Source organism: Phoca vitulina, unplaced genomic scaffold (assembly GCF_004348235.1).
Source record: "Phoca vitulina isolate PV1807 unplaced genomic scaffold, GSC_HSeal_1.0 scaffold12, whole genome shotgun sequence".
NCBI classification, from domain to species: Eukaryota; Metazoa; Chordata; class Mammalia; order Carnivora; family Phocidae; genus Phoca; species Phoca vitulina.
Window position 1 is genome coordinate 25,257,631 of NW_022589715.1, and position 15,182 is coordinate 25,272,812.

The following is a 15,182-nucleotide window of genomic DNA, read 5'->3' on the forward strand; positions in this document are numbered from 1 at the left end:
AATTCAACAGATACAAGCAGCAGACACAAGCTTAGTAAACAATGAAATGATATCCAAATTCTCTGTCAATAACGTTCATTTATAACAAACTCCAGGTCTTTTTAGACAACAGTCATATGAAACTGTGCCTATTTTCTACAAAATAAAAATATTTCCAAGAACAACTTTGTCTTACATAAGCAGTTTGTCATCTAGTTACTCAAACTCTTTCAGCACCATTTTCCTTAACTGGTGAAGACTCCCACAATATCAGGAACACGAACTCTCCCAAATACTGTTTCTCCCCCCATAAGGAAATCAAAAAGAACAGATTTCAACCAGTCATCTGATTACCGCATGGAACTGTGAACAAGTATCATTTAGAGGTATCTACGTCTTAAGTTCTTTAAAGGCAAAAATTTATCTACATATTTCCTAATGTGTCTAGCACAGCCTTACACTGATGTATGTATACATTTACAGAATGTAAGAGAGCAGCCCTTCACAAACTGTATTCTGCAGAAATTAGTATCCTATAAGACTGTAGGTCTTCCACAAACAAGATCCCTGGTCAAGAAAGTCTGAAATGCATGCACTAGCTATCCTTCTTAGAGAGACATGATGCCTACTGTATATTAAAGGCTCTATGATGCCGTTGTTTATCAAAAAGCTTTTTTCATTTTGTGCTCCCTAAACTTGAGTTTTCTTCATGATTATACTCTCAGAGGTGCTATTTGAAATATTTAGTAATTGGTAAAGCACAAGCAATGAACAATTAAAACAGTAACTCATGACTTACAGTGTGCAACCAGGGTCCTGAGCCCCTCCTTCCTCTAGCCCCCTTAAGCTTTCAGTTGCTGTAGCACAAGGTGGTGGGTGGGGAAGAGGGAGACAGTCCTTGGAGGTACTAAAAGAGTGGGGGAACTGGAGGTCCACCCTTGGGGAGAAAGCTACTTACTAATCAGGGCAGAATTATTTCCACGTTTCAACAACTGCCATATCCATATCAGTGTTGTAGTCACGAATATCAGTCCTGAAAGATTCAATATTCATAGAACAGTGTGGAATATAAATGAAGAGAAGTAAAAGGCCTTTCCCTAACTTAAATTTCAACTCTCAGTAAGCAGAGATTTGGCTTGTTTGCATTTTTTTTAGGAGCCTTAAAATACACACGTGCGCACACACACTAGATGTCCCATGTGGTTAGTCCCAATGTGAAATCTAATATAATGAGGACATAGTAACAAGTTAACAGCAGTCCTGGCTCTCCCAAAGAGATTGTTCTCCCTTCTCCCTTGGTAAGACAAGTATGGGGCTTGTTTAGTCATAGTTATTTATGAAGCATTCTGATTCCAGGACCTGCTGCTGGCTAGAGGTAAGAAAGTTTCTCTCCAGATATGCATATCCTGGAAAATCCATCATTATAAGCAACTGTCACTCTTTCAATAGGTCTCTTCAACTAACCTCCCTTCTGAGAACAAGTTTAATCCCTCTGAACTTTAAGCCAACACTTCTTTTATCCCAAGACTCCTTCTGAATTTAAGACCTATTCTAAGTATAGTGTATTTTCACTTTAGATTGCATTTAGTAACATTTTCAGACACTGATCCACTAATGTAAAATCATCACTTTCTTACGCTACCATTATCACTTTTAATCCTGGCAGAAAAGTTTCTGACAAAGGAGTTCTTCAAAACATCACTAAAAGAGGAATTACAATAAATTACTTTACTATACATGTGCTCAGCTGTCTCCAGTTCTATTCCCACTACAATGATGTGAATGTTAAATGAGAAGCATGAAACACAATGTTGAGCATTGGTAAGAACTGACACAGACTATTTTAAAAAATATAATAAAAAGTCTGCCCACAATCCATATGCCAAGTAAGAGATCTTCAATGGTTAAAAAAATGTTAAGTAACCTTTGTGGGTTTTTTTGTAAATGAAATTTAAGGAGTATACCCATATTTCATTTGCATAACTGTCTTTTTATTAAGAAATCATTTAGGAAAGTTATGGTTTAATCTCTTTTAAAACTATCATTCACATTCACTGCGAACAAAAGATGCTGGTATTTATAGTTCAAGCTTTCTATTTATAAGGTATTACAAATTTCCCTTTTGCAATTAGATAATTTTCAAGCCTCATTTCTTCAACTCTAATTTAAAGACAGGCAAGCCCCACCAATCAGCATCCTTTTCTTTGCTGCTTAACTTTTCTCCCCCTTTTTAAACTTCAGCCCTACCAATAATGCTTCAGGGTACAACTACTCAATGCAAATGCTAACCCCTAAATGAAGCACAGGAATTTATCACCTTCTCAACAGATTCAGAAGAATAAAATTGCAAAATCAACTATCAGATCTTTCAAGATACCCAAAAAAAAAAAAAAAAAAATGCTAGGTACACCTAAAAACTTAGAGAAACTGTCTTCTTAAGCCTTATGTCAGAATAACTTCAAACCCAACTCTTACTCATCCACTTAACAAACACTTTAATAGTGCTGGTCTACATGGGGAAGTATATTAAGCCAGAACAGATCCCTTCCTTTATAAAACTAACATTCCACTTTTTAAGATGGAGTTAGTGTCTCATAAGAATCAGAGAAACCAAATGATAAAATATAGTTAAAAATCTGGATGTTTCCCTTTTCACACCTCTCCAATTAAGAGGGTTTGCAGAGACTGGAGATTGGCTGAATAAGCTATGGTATACCATATTTTGCAGCTGTAAAAAGGAATATTAAATATCCTTCGTAGGATATACCCTAAGGATAATAACTAGTACATAAAACCCTTCAAGTTGTTTTCATTTTTTTTTAATTGGCATATGGACAAAACATAAAATGCTGATTAAAGATAAAATATCCATATAATAGTATTACATATATAAATATGTAGTAGTACCATCACATGTCTAAAGTCAAGCTAGTTTCTAAACCAAAAATAGCAAATATAAGAGAATCCTTATTCTCCAAATCTGCTACTACAAGAAACCCAAGAGGTTGGGCGCCTGGGTGGCTCAGTTGGTTAAGCGACTGCCTTCGGCTCAGGTCATGATCCTGGAGTCCCGGGATCGAGTCCCGCATCGGGCTCCCTGCTCGGCAGGGAGTCTGCTTCTCCCTCTGACCCTCCTCCCTCTCATGCTCTCTGTCTCTCATTCTCTCTCTCAAATAAATAAATAAAATCTATAAAAAATAAAAAAAAAATAAAAAAAAAAGAAAAAAGAAACCCAAGAGGTTTCACCAACAATGGCATTCAGTGATATGACAGTAATTTGTAAATTTTGGTAATATCATAGAATTTATACAAAGTAACAAGTGATAGCCAAAACTCAGAACAAATGCCTGACAGCAAATATAATCTTCATTAACCATAACTATTAAAGAATATGCCGTTTCCTGGATAACTGAGCTCTAGCCATAAAGAGGATGGTTCCCCTACAGTGATTTATGAAATCACTAAACTAACTTCGAAAAACCTGAGTTAAGATCTCAGTTTTTCATTATTAACACTGCTCTGAAAACAACTGCAACTAAATATTAATACTTTACAATAAATTTTATTCCTGATTATATAAGTAACATATGCTTTTTATAGAAAATAAAAAACAGTAAATTAAATCCTTACCATTAAAACCATGATCCTAGAATGAACTAGTATTTTGATATAATTTCTTTCAGGTTTGTGTATGTGAATACACACATGGATGAGAAGGGGAGGAAAATACACCAAACTTTACTGTATGAAATTAGAAATATACTATTTTCAGTTAACATTTTATTTTCCTACATTTAATATTTTCCAAGACCAGGATATTTATTGGTCACGAAACATTCTGAACTCCTGAAAAAATTCTATTATTGTGACAAGTAGCAGTTAACGCTTTTCTATGCCCTTTTAAGAACTGAAACATGCTACTCTGAAACAACAAATATTCAATAAAATGTCAAACATAAAAATTCTTTTAGAAACATTTAATAGGGGTGCCTGGGTGGCTCAGTCGTTAAGCGTCTGCCTTGGGCTCAGGTCATGATCTCAGGGTCCTGGGATGGAGCCCCGCATCAGGCTTCCTGATCGGCGGGAAGCCTGCTTCTCCCTCTCCCACTCCCCCTCTTGTGTTCCCTCTCTCGCTGTGTCTCTCTCTGTCAAATAAATAAATAAATCTTAAAAAAAAAAAAAGGAAAGAGAAACAAACAAACAAACAAACAAACAAAGAAAAGAAACACTTAATAGAAACTGACCTCTTGAGGCCGGCATGCAGAAATGGCTTGATGGATTAAAAAAATATTGACACTAGATCCCATGAGGTCTTTCTGAGATGTCCACTACCATGGAATATCAAAAACTGCCTGTTATTCTAATGTAATCTTTCAGAAGAAAGGTAATCCTTTATTTTCTTTATAGATTCTGCGAAAGAAAAAGGAAATCTAAAAGCATCATCAAAAATTAGCCTGATCATAATAGCTCCATTAGATTCATAGTGAAAAAATTTATATCAAACCCCAAAGGTGAACTTTATAGTACTTCACAGTTTACAAAGCACTTTAATATTCACTATCTCATTGGAACTTCACAACAACACTGTGAGCAAAGGAATCCCAGCTCTTACAGATTAAGTGAAGCCTCAGAACTAAGTTGCAAGATCATAACTAGAACCTCTAATTCCTCTCTGTATTTTTCCATGCAATATTCTAGATATATAAAATGTACATCTTATAGCTTTGCTTTTTCTCATTATAAAAAATAATAAATGTTCATTATCACCCCCCCAAATAAAGAAAAATCACCCTCATGACACACAGAAGAGCTGTTTTCTATAATCTTAACATAAAAGGAAAACAACCATTGATTTTTCTAGATATATACCCACATGCCTCATTTGGTATTATCTTGTTAGAGTGACTGACAACATATAAATACACTTTTGTACCTAAGAATACAGTATTACACTGGTCAGTTAATATAAGAGGGAGTACATATCTTTCTAGGCTTTCCTCAGTTTAAATGTCACTCAATCTGCTATTTCTTCTAGTATACCGATGGATCCACTTAGCCAACTTTTTCTACCATTAGTTGTGTCCCTTCATGTCTCACGAAAGGTAAGTCATAACTCTGAAGGTGCCACAAGTGCGGCTGGACAGTATCACTAGAGGTTAAAATGCCAAAATGTGGTACACCTCAAGGAAATTGTCAAAAAAACAGAAAGAAAAAAGCAGACAATTAGAAACATTATTTGGTATCATGGAGGGCATCACAAACTTCACTGTCACTTGAGCAGATTGATAAACATCATGATTCCATATATGAAAAAAAAATGGAAGCTCAACTTGCTAATGCACAACACCAGGAACAGAGCACCATGAGAACTATGCATTAACCATCTCATATAGCAATGACTTAATAGTTAACCCAGGAAACAACTTTTTGATAAACAGGATGAATATAATTATATGTACTTTTTTTTAAAAGCAGTGCATCCATAAATCGGTCTTGAGAGACCACACTGTATTCATAGTAAATGATGCCTCCCTGAGAAGTGCTTTGGTGGGCATGCTTACCTCGCCTACCCTCAATAAATGTAATGCATTAATCAAAGAGAAACCACCTGATCCAAGCTGGAATAAAGAAATCTTTCCTGGGATTTTAAAACTAGAAATGAGAAAAGCAGAAAATGCTGATAAAACTCAAATGCTTACTGATAGCATATTTACTGCCTTAGTGAGAAAGCACAAGCACGGAAATAAAATAAAGCCAATGTAAAAGAGGTCAGCAGGACCAAGAAGTAAATACAGTATTGAAGACATTCACTACCCAGATGAAACTGTTCTGAGGCATAACTGTATTCTTGCCTTCCCTGCCATTAGGTTGTTCACCTTCATGAAGCATACAGGCCAAAACGTCTGTCTCTGCCTAAAATGAGTTTCCAAAATCTTTGATTAAGCATATCTGAACTATCTGGTCAAATGCCTTAAAAATGCCAAATTCCTTAAAGTCTTCACAAAGCATAAAAAAGCATATATAGCATGTTACTTTTTTTTTTTTTGAAGCTTTCATTTTTTTATTTGACAGAGAGAGAGCATAAGCAGGGCCAACAGCAGAGGGAGAGGGAGAGGCAGGCTCCCCGCTGAGCAGGGAACCTGACTTGGGGCTCAACCCCAGGACCTGAGGGGATCATGACCTAAGCCAAAGACAGATGCTTAATGGACTGAGCCACCCAGGCGCCCCTAGCATGTTACATTTTGTATAAAAAAATGAAAATAAGAAAACACATATATCTGCTTACCGTTACAAAAAGAAACACAGGTAGGATAACATACAAAACAAGTTGATTACGTGTATGGGATACTGGATAGAAAGGACTTAAAGAAAATGGGAATGGTATTTCATGGATTACATATTATACAGTTTTGAAGCATGTTAACAAGCAATACTTTAAAACAAGGATGGAAGAAGGTAAAAAATCTAAAACTGAAAGCAAATTAATTCAATCATTTTTCAAATGCATACTATAACCCACATAAAAAAATTAATGCAAATAATTTATGAACCCACTATTTGATTTATACATCCTCAGTTTTAGAGGAGCCAGGAAAAAGGGGAGAACTACAAATAAATTCTTACTCTTTTTAGTAGTTTGTTTTGCGGAGTTTTTTCCCTAATAATATGGGTGAAGCAATTCTTTTTTTTTTTTAAGATTTTATTCATTTGAGAGAGCGAGAATGAGAGAGAGAGAGAGCACATGAGAGGAGGGAGGGTCAGAGGGAGAAGCAGACTCCCCGCCGAGCAGGGAGCCCGGGACTCCAGGATCATGACCTGAGCCGAAGGCAGTCGCCCAACCAACTGAGCCACCCAGGCGCCCCATGGGTCAAGCAATTCTTAAATTACTTTAGATACACTACAGGATTAAGCAAATAAGTACATGTTTTGATAGTGTTGGGAACCAGGGCTTTCACTGTGCAAGACAAGATATATAAATATGAAATGAGAAAAAGAAAAAACTGGACAATAAATTATAAACCACTGAAAAACCAAGAGTCTGTAATTGCACAGCAATCAATCACTGCAAATGTAGAGGGACTCCTGACTTGAAAAATCATCATTTTGTAACCATAATAGTAAAGATTGATTCAGACAAAAAATCATCCGTGCATGTTAAATCTAAAGGGAAATTTTATTAAGTAGGACATTTGCATAGTCTTAAAACGTCTCTTCACAAATCAGTTAGTTCTAGGGGCGGTGGGGGGGGAATCAAACATTTTGACCAAATATGTTATCACACATAGTATTCATGGCAGACAGAAGGACATCATGCACCTCCAAATTTGACACCATGGGGACCCAGCATCACATACGTGATTTTTCTGGCCAGGGACACATAATCTGAATCTAATGAAGAGGAAACATCAGACAAATCCAAAATGAGAAATGTTCTATTACCAAAAAAAAGAAAGTAAAAAGAAGAGAGAAAGAAAGCAGACTGTATTTTTCAGAAATGTCAACTTCACATAAGATAAAAGAAAGGCTATAGGAAATGTTCCAGAGTAAAAAAGACTAAAGGACATGACAATTAAAAATACAATTATCTGACCCTAGACTGATCCTGTACTGGAAAAAAGAAAAACCACCAAAAACCATAAAATGCTATAAAGAACACTATTGGGTCAATTGAAAATGGTAGATTAAAGAAGTTTGTCAATGTTAAATTTATTGAGATGGTTTACTATGACTACAAATGAAAATACCCTGTTCTGGGGGCCTGGGTGGCTCAGGTCATGATGTCCTGGGATCGAGCCCCACATCGGGCTCCCTGATCAGCGGGAAGCCTGCTTCTCCCTCTCCCACTCCCCCTGCTTGTGTTCCCTCTCTCGCTGTGTCTCTGTCAAATAAATAAATAAAATCTTAAAAAAAAAAAATACCCTGTTCTTAGGAAATAGTAAACTAGGGTTAAGCAGTATAAATATATGCAATTTACTGTCAAACAGTTCAGAAAAAAATCATGTGTGTATGCATACAAGAATAGAAGAGGGGAGGCAGGGAGAGACAGGATATTCCTGTCAGAGATTTAATTCATTCAAAAGTTAATGACCCAACCTTTTCAGTCCAACACAAGACTAACTCCTTAATTATATACTAAGTCAAAAAAAAAAAAGACTAGAAGTATGGCAACAGGCAGAAAACATGCAACACGATAAAAGAGCATCAGCCCTAAACACATTTTTGTTTTTCTTTTTCCTCATCCTGTTTACTCCCTATTGACTATTAGTCAGCCCATTATGCAATTCATAATAATCTCATCTTTGGGGACATTTCAACTAATCTGATGATATCCACCCTGCTAGGAGGGGTGCCAGTGAATTACTTCACGCAAAATTGGTTAACTCCCGTAAATAAAATTTAACACTAATGTAGCATAGTGTTTTTTTTTTTTTTTAAGAACTTAGACCTTAGCTTCAGTGTATTAATTCTGGTCTTGCTGAGTGCTAAGAATGTGACCCTCAGCAAGCTGGTTAACCCAAGCCTCAGCGTCATCATGTGAAAAATCGGAATAAAAACAACACCCACTTCAGAATGTTGATGTGACAATTAAAATTATACCTCCCGGGGCACCTGGGTGGCTCAGTCGGTTAAGCGGCTGGTTCTTGGCTGGCTCTTGATTTCGGCTCAGGTCAGCGTGGAGTCTGCCTGAGATTCTCTCTCTCTCCCTCTGCCCCCCCCTAAAATAAATAAATCTTTTTTTTTTAAAGATTTTTATTTATTTGACAGAGACACAGCGAGAGAGGGAACACAAGCAGGGGGAGTGGGAGAGGGAGAAGCAGGCTCTCCGTGCAGCAGGGAGTCCAATGTGGGGCTCGACCCCAGGACCCTGGGATCATGACCTGAGCCAAAGGCAGACGCTTAACGACTGAGCCACCCAGGCACCCCAATAAATAAATCTTTTAAAAAAATTATACCTTCTGACTCACAGTAGGTGCTCAGAAAGTGTTAAGATAGTGAACAAAATTGCTTTAGTTAAGAAGTAGGTAGATACGTGCTTCTTTTATTAAGACTTGGGTAATTTCTGAAAATTTCAATATAGTAGTTGAGATAGAAATCAATACATGTATATACACGCTTTGTGGTATATAAGGCACAATTGGAGAAATTGGAACACTGGCGTTGAGGAATTATTATTTTAGGAGTGATAAGCATGTTTTTCTCTACTGTAGAGAAAAATTCTGAACTATAAATTGAATGATATGGGATTTGCTTAAAAATAATAGGGTGGAAGGTAGAGACCTGACTGACCATTAGCTTGCAATTACTGAAGTTGGGTGATAGGTACACAGGTGATTCATTACATAATGCTCTCTGCTTTTATGTTTAAATTTTTCCATAATAAAAAGTTTTCTAAAGAAATGAAGACATTCAAAAGAAAATAAGGTTGGCAACATTCACTCAACAGGGCAACAGGGAGATTAGTTGAAAGTTTAATGAGACTGTAGAAATAAGGTAGGGAAAAAAGCGTAAAACCTTAAAAGACTGAACAATCATTATTTTGGTATTTAAGAGACTCAAGAGTTGAAAATAATCCAAAATATTTATGTGCCCAAGGTAACCATGAAGAAAATAACAAAATATGTGTACCTTAAAACTCTCCTGTACTCCCTGAACTCTTCTCTCAGGCCAAAACCCTTGCTCTTGACCCTCACTGACCATTATTACAGCTGTTTTATTTCTACACCTCACCTTCTTCCTTTCCATTATTCTTTTATCTTCCAAATAGCTGTTTTCATTTTCATTCTCAGCCACAAATTTCAGACTACTACTACTATATAAAGTTGACGTAATAAAAGAGTAAGTAATGCTGAATACAAACAGGGGCTTATTGGCTTTAGCCACAAATACAATTACTTTCAAAATCTGGAGGAGGTCTAAACCACCACATGCCAACATTCAGTAGTTCCTCTTTCCTTGTAAAACAGCCCAAACAATGTTACTGGGTACCCATACTGGAAACACTGATTCTTAGTATATAAAGCATTTTATGAAGAATTTGGACAGATTTATTCAAACTTTGACCAGTACACATTAAGTCATGGTAGAAAGAGCACAATTTGGACTCCAAGGGCTAGGTTCTTACCCAGGCTCTGGCAACTACCAGCTGAGTTCATTCACTCAACACAGGAGCATGGAATATATACCAGGCACTGGGACAGATACAAAGATGAACACAACAATCATATAAATAAATGGTTACAATATATTTTGGTAAGTGCTACAAGAGAGGCACATATAAAATTTATAGATACACCAAACATTTTAATGAAATATTAGATGATTTTTCAGCTCCAAAATTCTATCAATTTAATCTGAATTCCTTTAAGCTTCTTTTTAACTAAAAGGGAATATCCACAAGAGATAATCTTCTATCAAAAGATGCTGCCTGAAACTTAAGCATTTGTAATAAAAGTATCAGCTAATATTTATTAAGCACCTAGTATGTGCCAAAGGATAGAGGCTTTCCATTCATTGTCTTCTCAATTCTCACAATCTCAAGCAGGAAGTAGTAGTATCACCATTTTACAGATAAGGAAACAAAAGTTCAGAAAGACTAAAGTAACTTACCCAAAATCTTAGACACACGGTAAGAAAAAAAACAGGTATTTGAATCCAGATCTTTTGATTCCAAAGCCTATTCTCTTTTCACTAAACTATTTGTCTCACATTTTCTTTCACTACATAAAAATTTCCAGAGATCACCTTAAAGAGCACCCAAGAGAAAATCTTTACGACAGCCATGAAGTACAAAGTGATCTCTGATTGTGATAAGCATTTTTTAAACAAGAGTATGTGCTATATACACCCTCTAAGACAAAAAAAGATTACAAGACTAAAATATAACCAAAATTCAGGGTAATTAATATGTGACATGAATAAATACATTCTGAAAACTAGTTAATAGAAACCAATGAGATTTTGTGACTTCTGTTTTATCTTTCCCCTTACCAGATAGCAACAAGGAAGCAGGGACTGGCCCAGCATATTTTATTGTATCAACATGTTGGATTCCATATAACTATTTAAAAGTGCGTATCACAGAGTATGCGTATACAAAATAAAGTATATGAATGTTGTCAAATAAAAAATGCAATATAAGCTAAGTCTAGAATGCCTAATAAAGCTATGTTGAAATAATGAAATTATGCATTTATTTTTCTGTATAAACCTCAATCATTTTTTGAAAATTAATTTTTCCAATTTATCAATACTAGTTGCAAATCTGAATCAGCAAATACCCCCAATAAATAAGTCAACCCTTTACAACAAATGAGGGGGAAAAAAGAAAAATTTTTTTGTGCACAATTCCAAAGCCGGTTAGAAAAAGAATTTGAATCAACATCAGTTGCCGGATCCTGGTAACAAGTTTTTCTTCAAAAAGCCTTCATATTAAAATAGGGGTTTTGGGGGGCGCCTGGGTGGTTCAGTCCTTAAGTGCCTGCCTTCCGCTCAGGTCACGATCCCAGAGTCCTGGGATAGAGCCCTGCTCCGGGCTCCCGGCTCCGCGGGGAGCCTACTTCTCCCTCTCCCACTCCCCCTGCTTGTATTCCCTCTCTCGCTGTCTCTCTCTGTGTCAAATAAATAAAATCTTAAAAAATAAATAAAGATAAAGGGGTTTCCCCCCCAAATTTGTCCTTAGAAAAATCAGCTGGAGGCAGCCGTCACTGTCTAGTTCAATTAAAGATTTTGTACTAACAGAAGTCTCTCTCATTCGCAATTATCTCGAATAACAAAAGATCTGTTTCAAACGTCCTCAAGGATTGAGCTGTGCGGTATACATTGTCCCCCACCCCACACACACACACCTTTAACAGAACGGGGGTCAGCCTAGGAATCACACACAAACCACTAACGATGCGTATTCGCGATTCCTCCGAGAAATTTGTAAATAAATTATCAGTACCGTTTAGGAGCCCTCCGTATCCTGCACAGAGGTGACATTTTCTTTGCTTTAAGGCTGCAAAAGGCAGGCACAGGAGACAGCGACCAGCAAAAGCCGCTGGATCTAACATCTCCCCTTCACCCCAACTCCCCCTTCCCCAGCCCCAAACACAAACATGCTCTTCTCTCCACGCTTCTTGCACAACGTCGCTCGCCACAGGACTCGGCTCAAGCTCCACCGCCTCGCTTCAAGGCCAGACGGGAATGGTTACTCCCTCCTCGGTGCTCCCGCACCACCGCGTCCTCTGGCTGTCAGGCCTGGCGCGGCCTCGGCAGGCCCTGCGCCGATGGGGAAGGGGCCGCCACGGCGTTGCCCAAGGGCTGTTCTCATTCCTCCGCCCAATGCAACGGCGTCGGGCAGCTCTTCCTGAAGCAAGGTCCCAGCGCGGTTGCCCGACCCGGCCCTCCAGGGCAGCAAAGTGAACCGACGCGGTAGCGGGGCAGGCAAGCTTCCCTTCCCATCCCGGGGGTCCCCCAACCTCCTCCCGCCCCCGCCGCCTGCCCGCCGCCATTTTGTGCGCAGCCGCTGCGACACAGATACAATAGTCGGCCCGGACCGCACAGGAAAGGCTCAGGACCCCCACACTACGGGCTCCCGCCTTCCAGCCCCCTACTCCCCACAAGGCAGCGATCCTACCTATGCCTACCCGACTAACAGCCGGATCCCATTTGCGCCCCACACAGTTTAGCAGTCAGCCTCCAGTCTCGACGCCGAAGAAGCTACCGCCTCCAGAGGGCTGCACGCATGCGCACCTATCGAGCCTTTGCGAGCCCTCATCTGCTCCCGGCGCCTGCGTACCGCTGGCACCGCGCTCGCCGGGAGGCACGAGAAAGAAGCCAGAGGAGCTTGGTTCCGAAAGGGGGCGCTCTTGCGCGTAGCGTTCTCGGAGCCCACTGTGTCCTCAGGCATCGTTGTCAATGCCTCTGCCTGCTCTGTACCTGTCCCATCCAAATCACGCGCAACCTTTAAGACCTGTGTTGTCTCGCCTCCGTGAAGTCTTCCCTGACCATTTTTGCCTTCGGTAATATCTCGCACTGTATAGCATAAGTCTTCATATGGTTAAGATTTTGCCTGCCTTTAAGCTCTCGCCTTATATCTATTTTTGCATCCCTATAGCAATGATATGATGTGTATCACAGCCACTGAAAATGTCAGGAAATTAGAAGTCAGTTGAAGCTTATTAAGCTAAAAGCTTAACACTCTAAAAATCTTTTCATGTGTCATTTCACAATCAAAATACCTACCTATGTGGTAGATATTCATAACCTTCATTTTACTGATGAAAACCTTTGGGTTGAGAGAACTCGAGTAACTTGAGGTTATTCTACTATACCAACATAAAAGCTCAATCATTGGGCAAAATCTGGTAAAACTCCCAAGTCTCGCCTATGGATACCACACAAATTACACCACCTACCTTAAGTCTCATGCATCGGTTTTACCTAGTATCCAAGCAGATGTGTATCTATCTTTCTCTTTCTTTCTTTCTTTCTTTCTTTCTTTCTTTCTTTCTTTCTTTCTTTCTTTCTTTCTTTCTTTCTTTCTCGCAGAAATGTATTTCTTTTATTCACGTTAAAATAAACATAGAAAAAGAAAAGTCTTTTTATAAAATATATCTTACCAGACTTTCATTTCAAACTAAAAATCCTGCAGAGGCAACAAACCAAAAACAACAAAGAAAAAGCCAACAAGCCAACTCCACATAACCAATGTTAAAGCTTGAAGTGTTTCCTTCCATACATTTCTATATATTCATACTAACATACACAAATATGTTATTTGCATGCAACGGGAAAGGCTCTTTTTCTTTTTTGCCAAAAACTTGGACATTAGCCTGCTGTTTCCTTTTCTGACTACTGACATTTCTCCAAGTAAACCATATCGATCCCCTTTCTTAAATAGTTGTGCAATATTCATAGGCTGGCTCCATCATCAATTATTCAACCTGTTGACACTGAAGTTGTTTTTAGTCTTTTTGATACCATAAACATTGCTCATATATAAACAGCCTTACCAACTGATATTTTTATTTCTAAAGGCTAGAATTCCAAGAGTTAGACTTCTACATTAAAGATATATATATATATATGTATATGTAGATAGATTTAATTCTCCTAGATATTGTCAGAATCCTTTTCAAAAACTTTATCCAAATTCCCACTTCCACTAAATGCATAGGAGAATGATCATTTCTCCACAACCTCACTTCTTTCTCTAAACTCTGAAATGATGTAAATATCACTGGACATGTCTGTTCCTTAAAAGTTGGTATAATTACGGGCACCTGGCTGGCTCAGTCAGTAGAGCATGTGACTCTTGATCTCAAGGTCATGAGTTTGAGCCCCACATTGGGGGCAGAGTTTACTTAATTAAAAAAAAAAAAAAACTGGGTGCCTGGGTGGCTCAGTCGGTTAAGTGTCTGCCTTCAGCTCAGATCATGGTCCCAGGGTCCTGGGATTGAGTCCCACATTGGGCTCCCTGCTCCTTGGGAGTCTGCTTCTCCTTCTACCCCTCCCCCCCTGCTTGTGCTCTCTCACTTTCTCTCACTCTCTTTCACATAAATAAATAGAATCTTTTTTAAATTTAAAAAAAATAAAAATAAAAAATAATTTAAGTTGTTATAATTAACCTTTGAAATATCTCACCTGTGCTTTTTCTTTCTTTTTTTTTTAAAGATTTTATTTATTTATTTGACAGAGAGAGATAGCAAGAGCAGGAACACAAGCAGGGGCTGGGGGGCGGGGAGAGGGAGAAGCAGGCTCCCCGCTGAGCAGGGAGCCCGATGCGGGGCTCGATCCCAGGACCCTGGGATCATGAACTGAGCCGAAGGCAGACGCTTAACAACTGAGACACCCAGGAGCCACTCACCTGTGCTTTTTCTAGGTGTGGCTCTTGAACAACTTTCTCTAGATGTTTTTATAATATATAATTTGATTAGAATTTCTCTCTCTTCCATGCAATCATATTTGCAATTTAATTCTCCTCAAAAAACATCCATTTCTAGAGGGGAGGGGGTGGGGGGATGGGTTAGCCTGGTGATGGGTATTAAAGAGGGCATATACTGCATGGAGCACTGGGTGTTATATGCAAACAACGAATCATGGAACACTACATCAAAAACTAATGATGTAATGTATGGTGATTAACATAACATAATAAAAAAAACATCCATTTCATCTGGGTTTATTTATTTATTTGAGAGAGAGAGAAATAGCATGGG

At 38.3% G+C, this 15,182-nt stretch overlaps 1 protein-coding gene across 9 annotated transcripts in view; it reads right to left on the reverse strand.

Moving 5' to 3' along the window:
- The window catches only part of ZNF638 (zinc finger protein 638), a 125,753-nt gene that overhangs the window by 64,089 nt on the left and 46,482 nt on the right, over positions 1-15,182 (reverse strand). The window contains exon 1 of one of the 9 annotated variants that reach the window (XM_032410744.1): positions 12,609-12,726. The exons of 7 other annotated variants lie outside the window; for them this stretch is intronic. The gene's annotated coding sequence lies outside the window, so the exon portion shown is untranslated. Of the gene's footprint in view, positions 1-12,598; positions 12,727-15,182 lie in introns of those variants that run through there. One more of the 9 variants, XM_032410743.1, reaches the window with a different exon arrangement.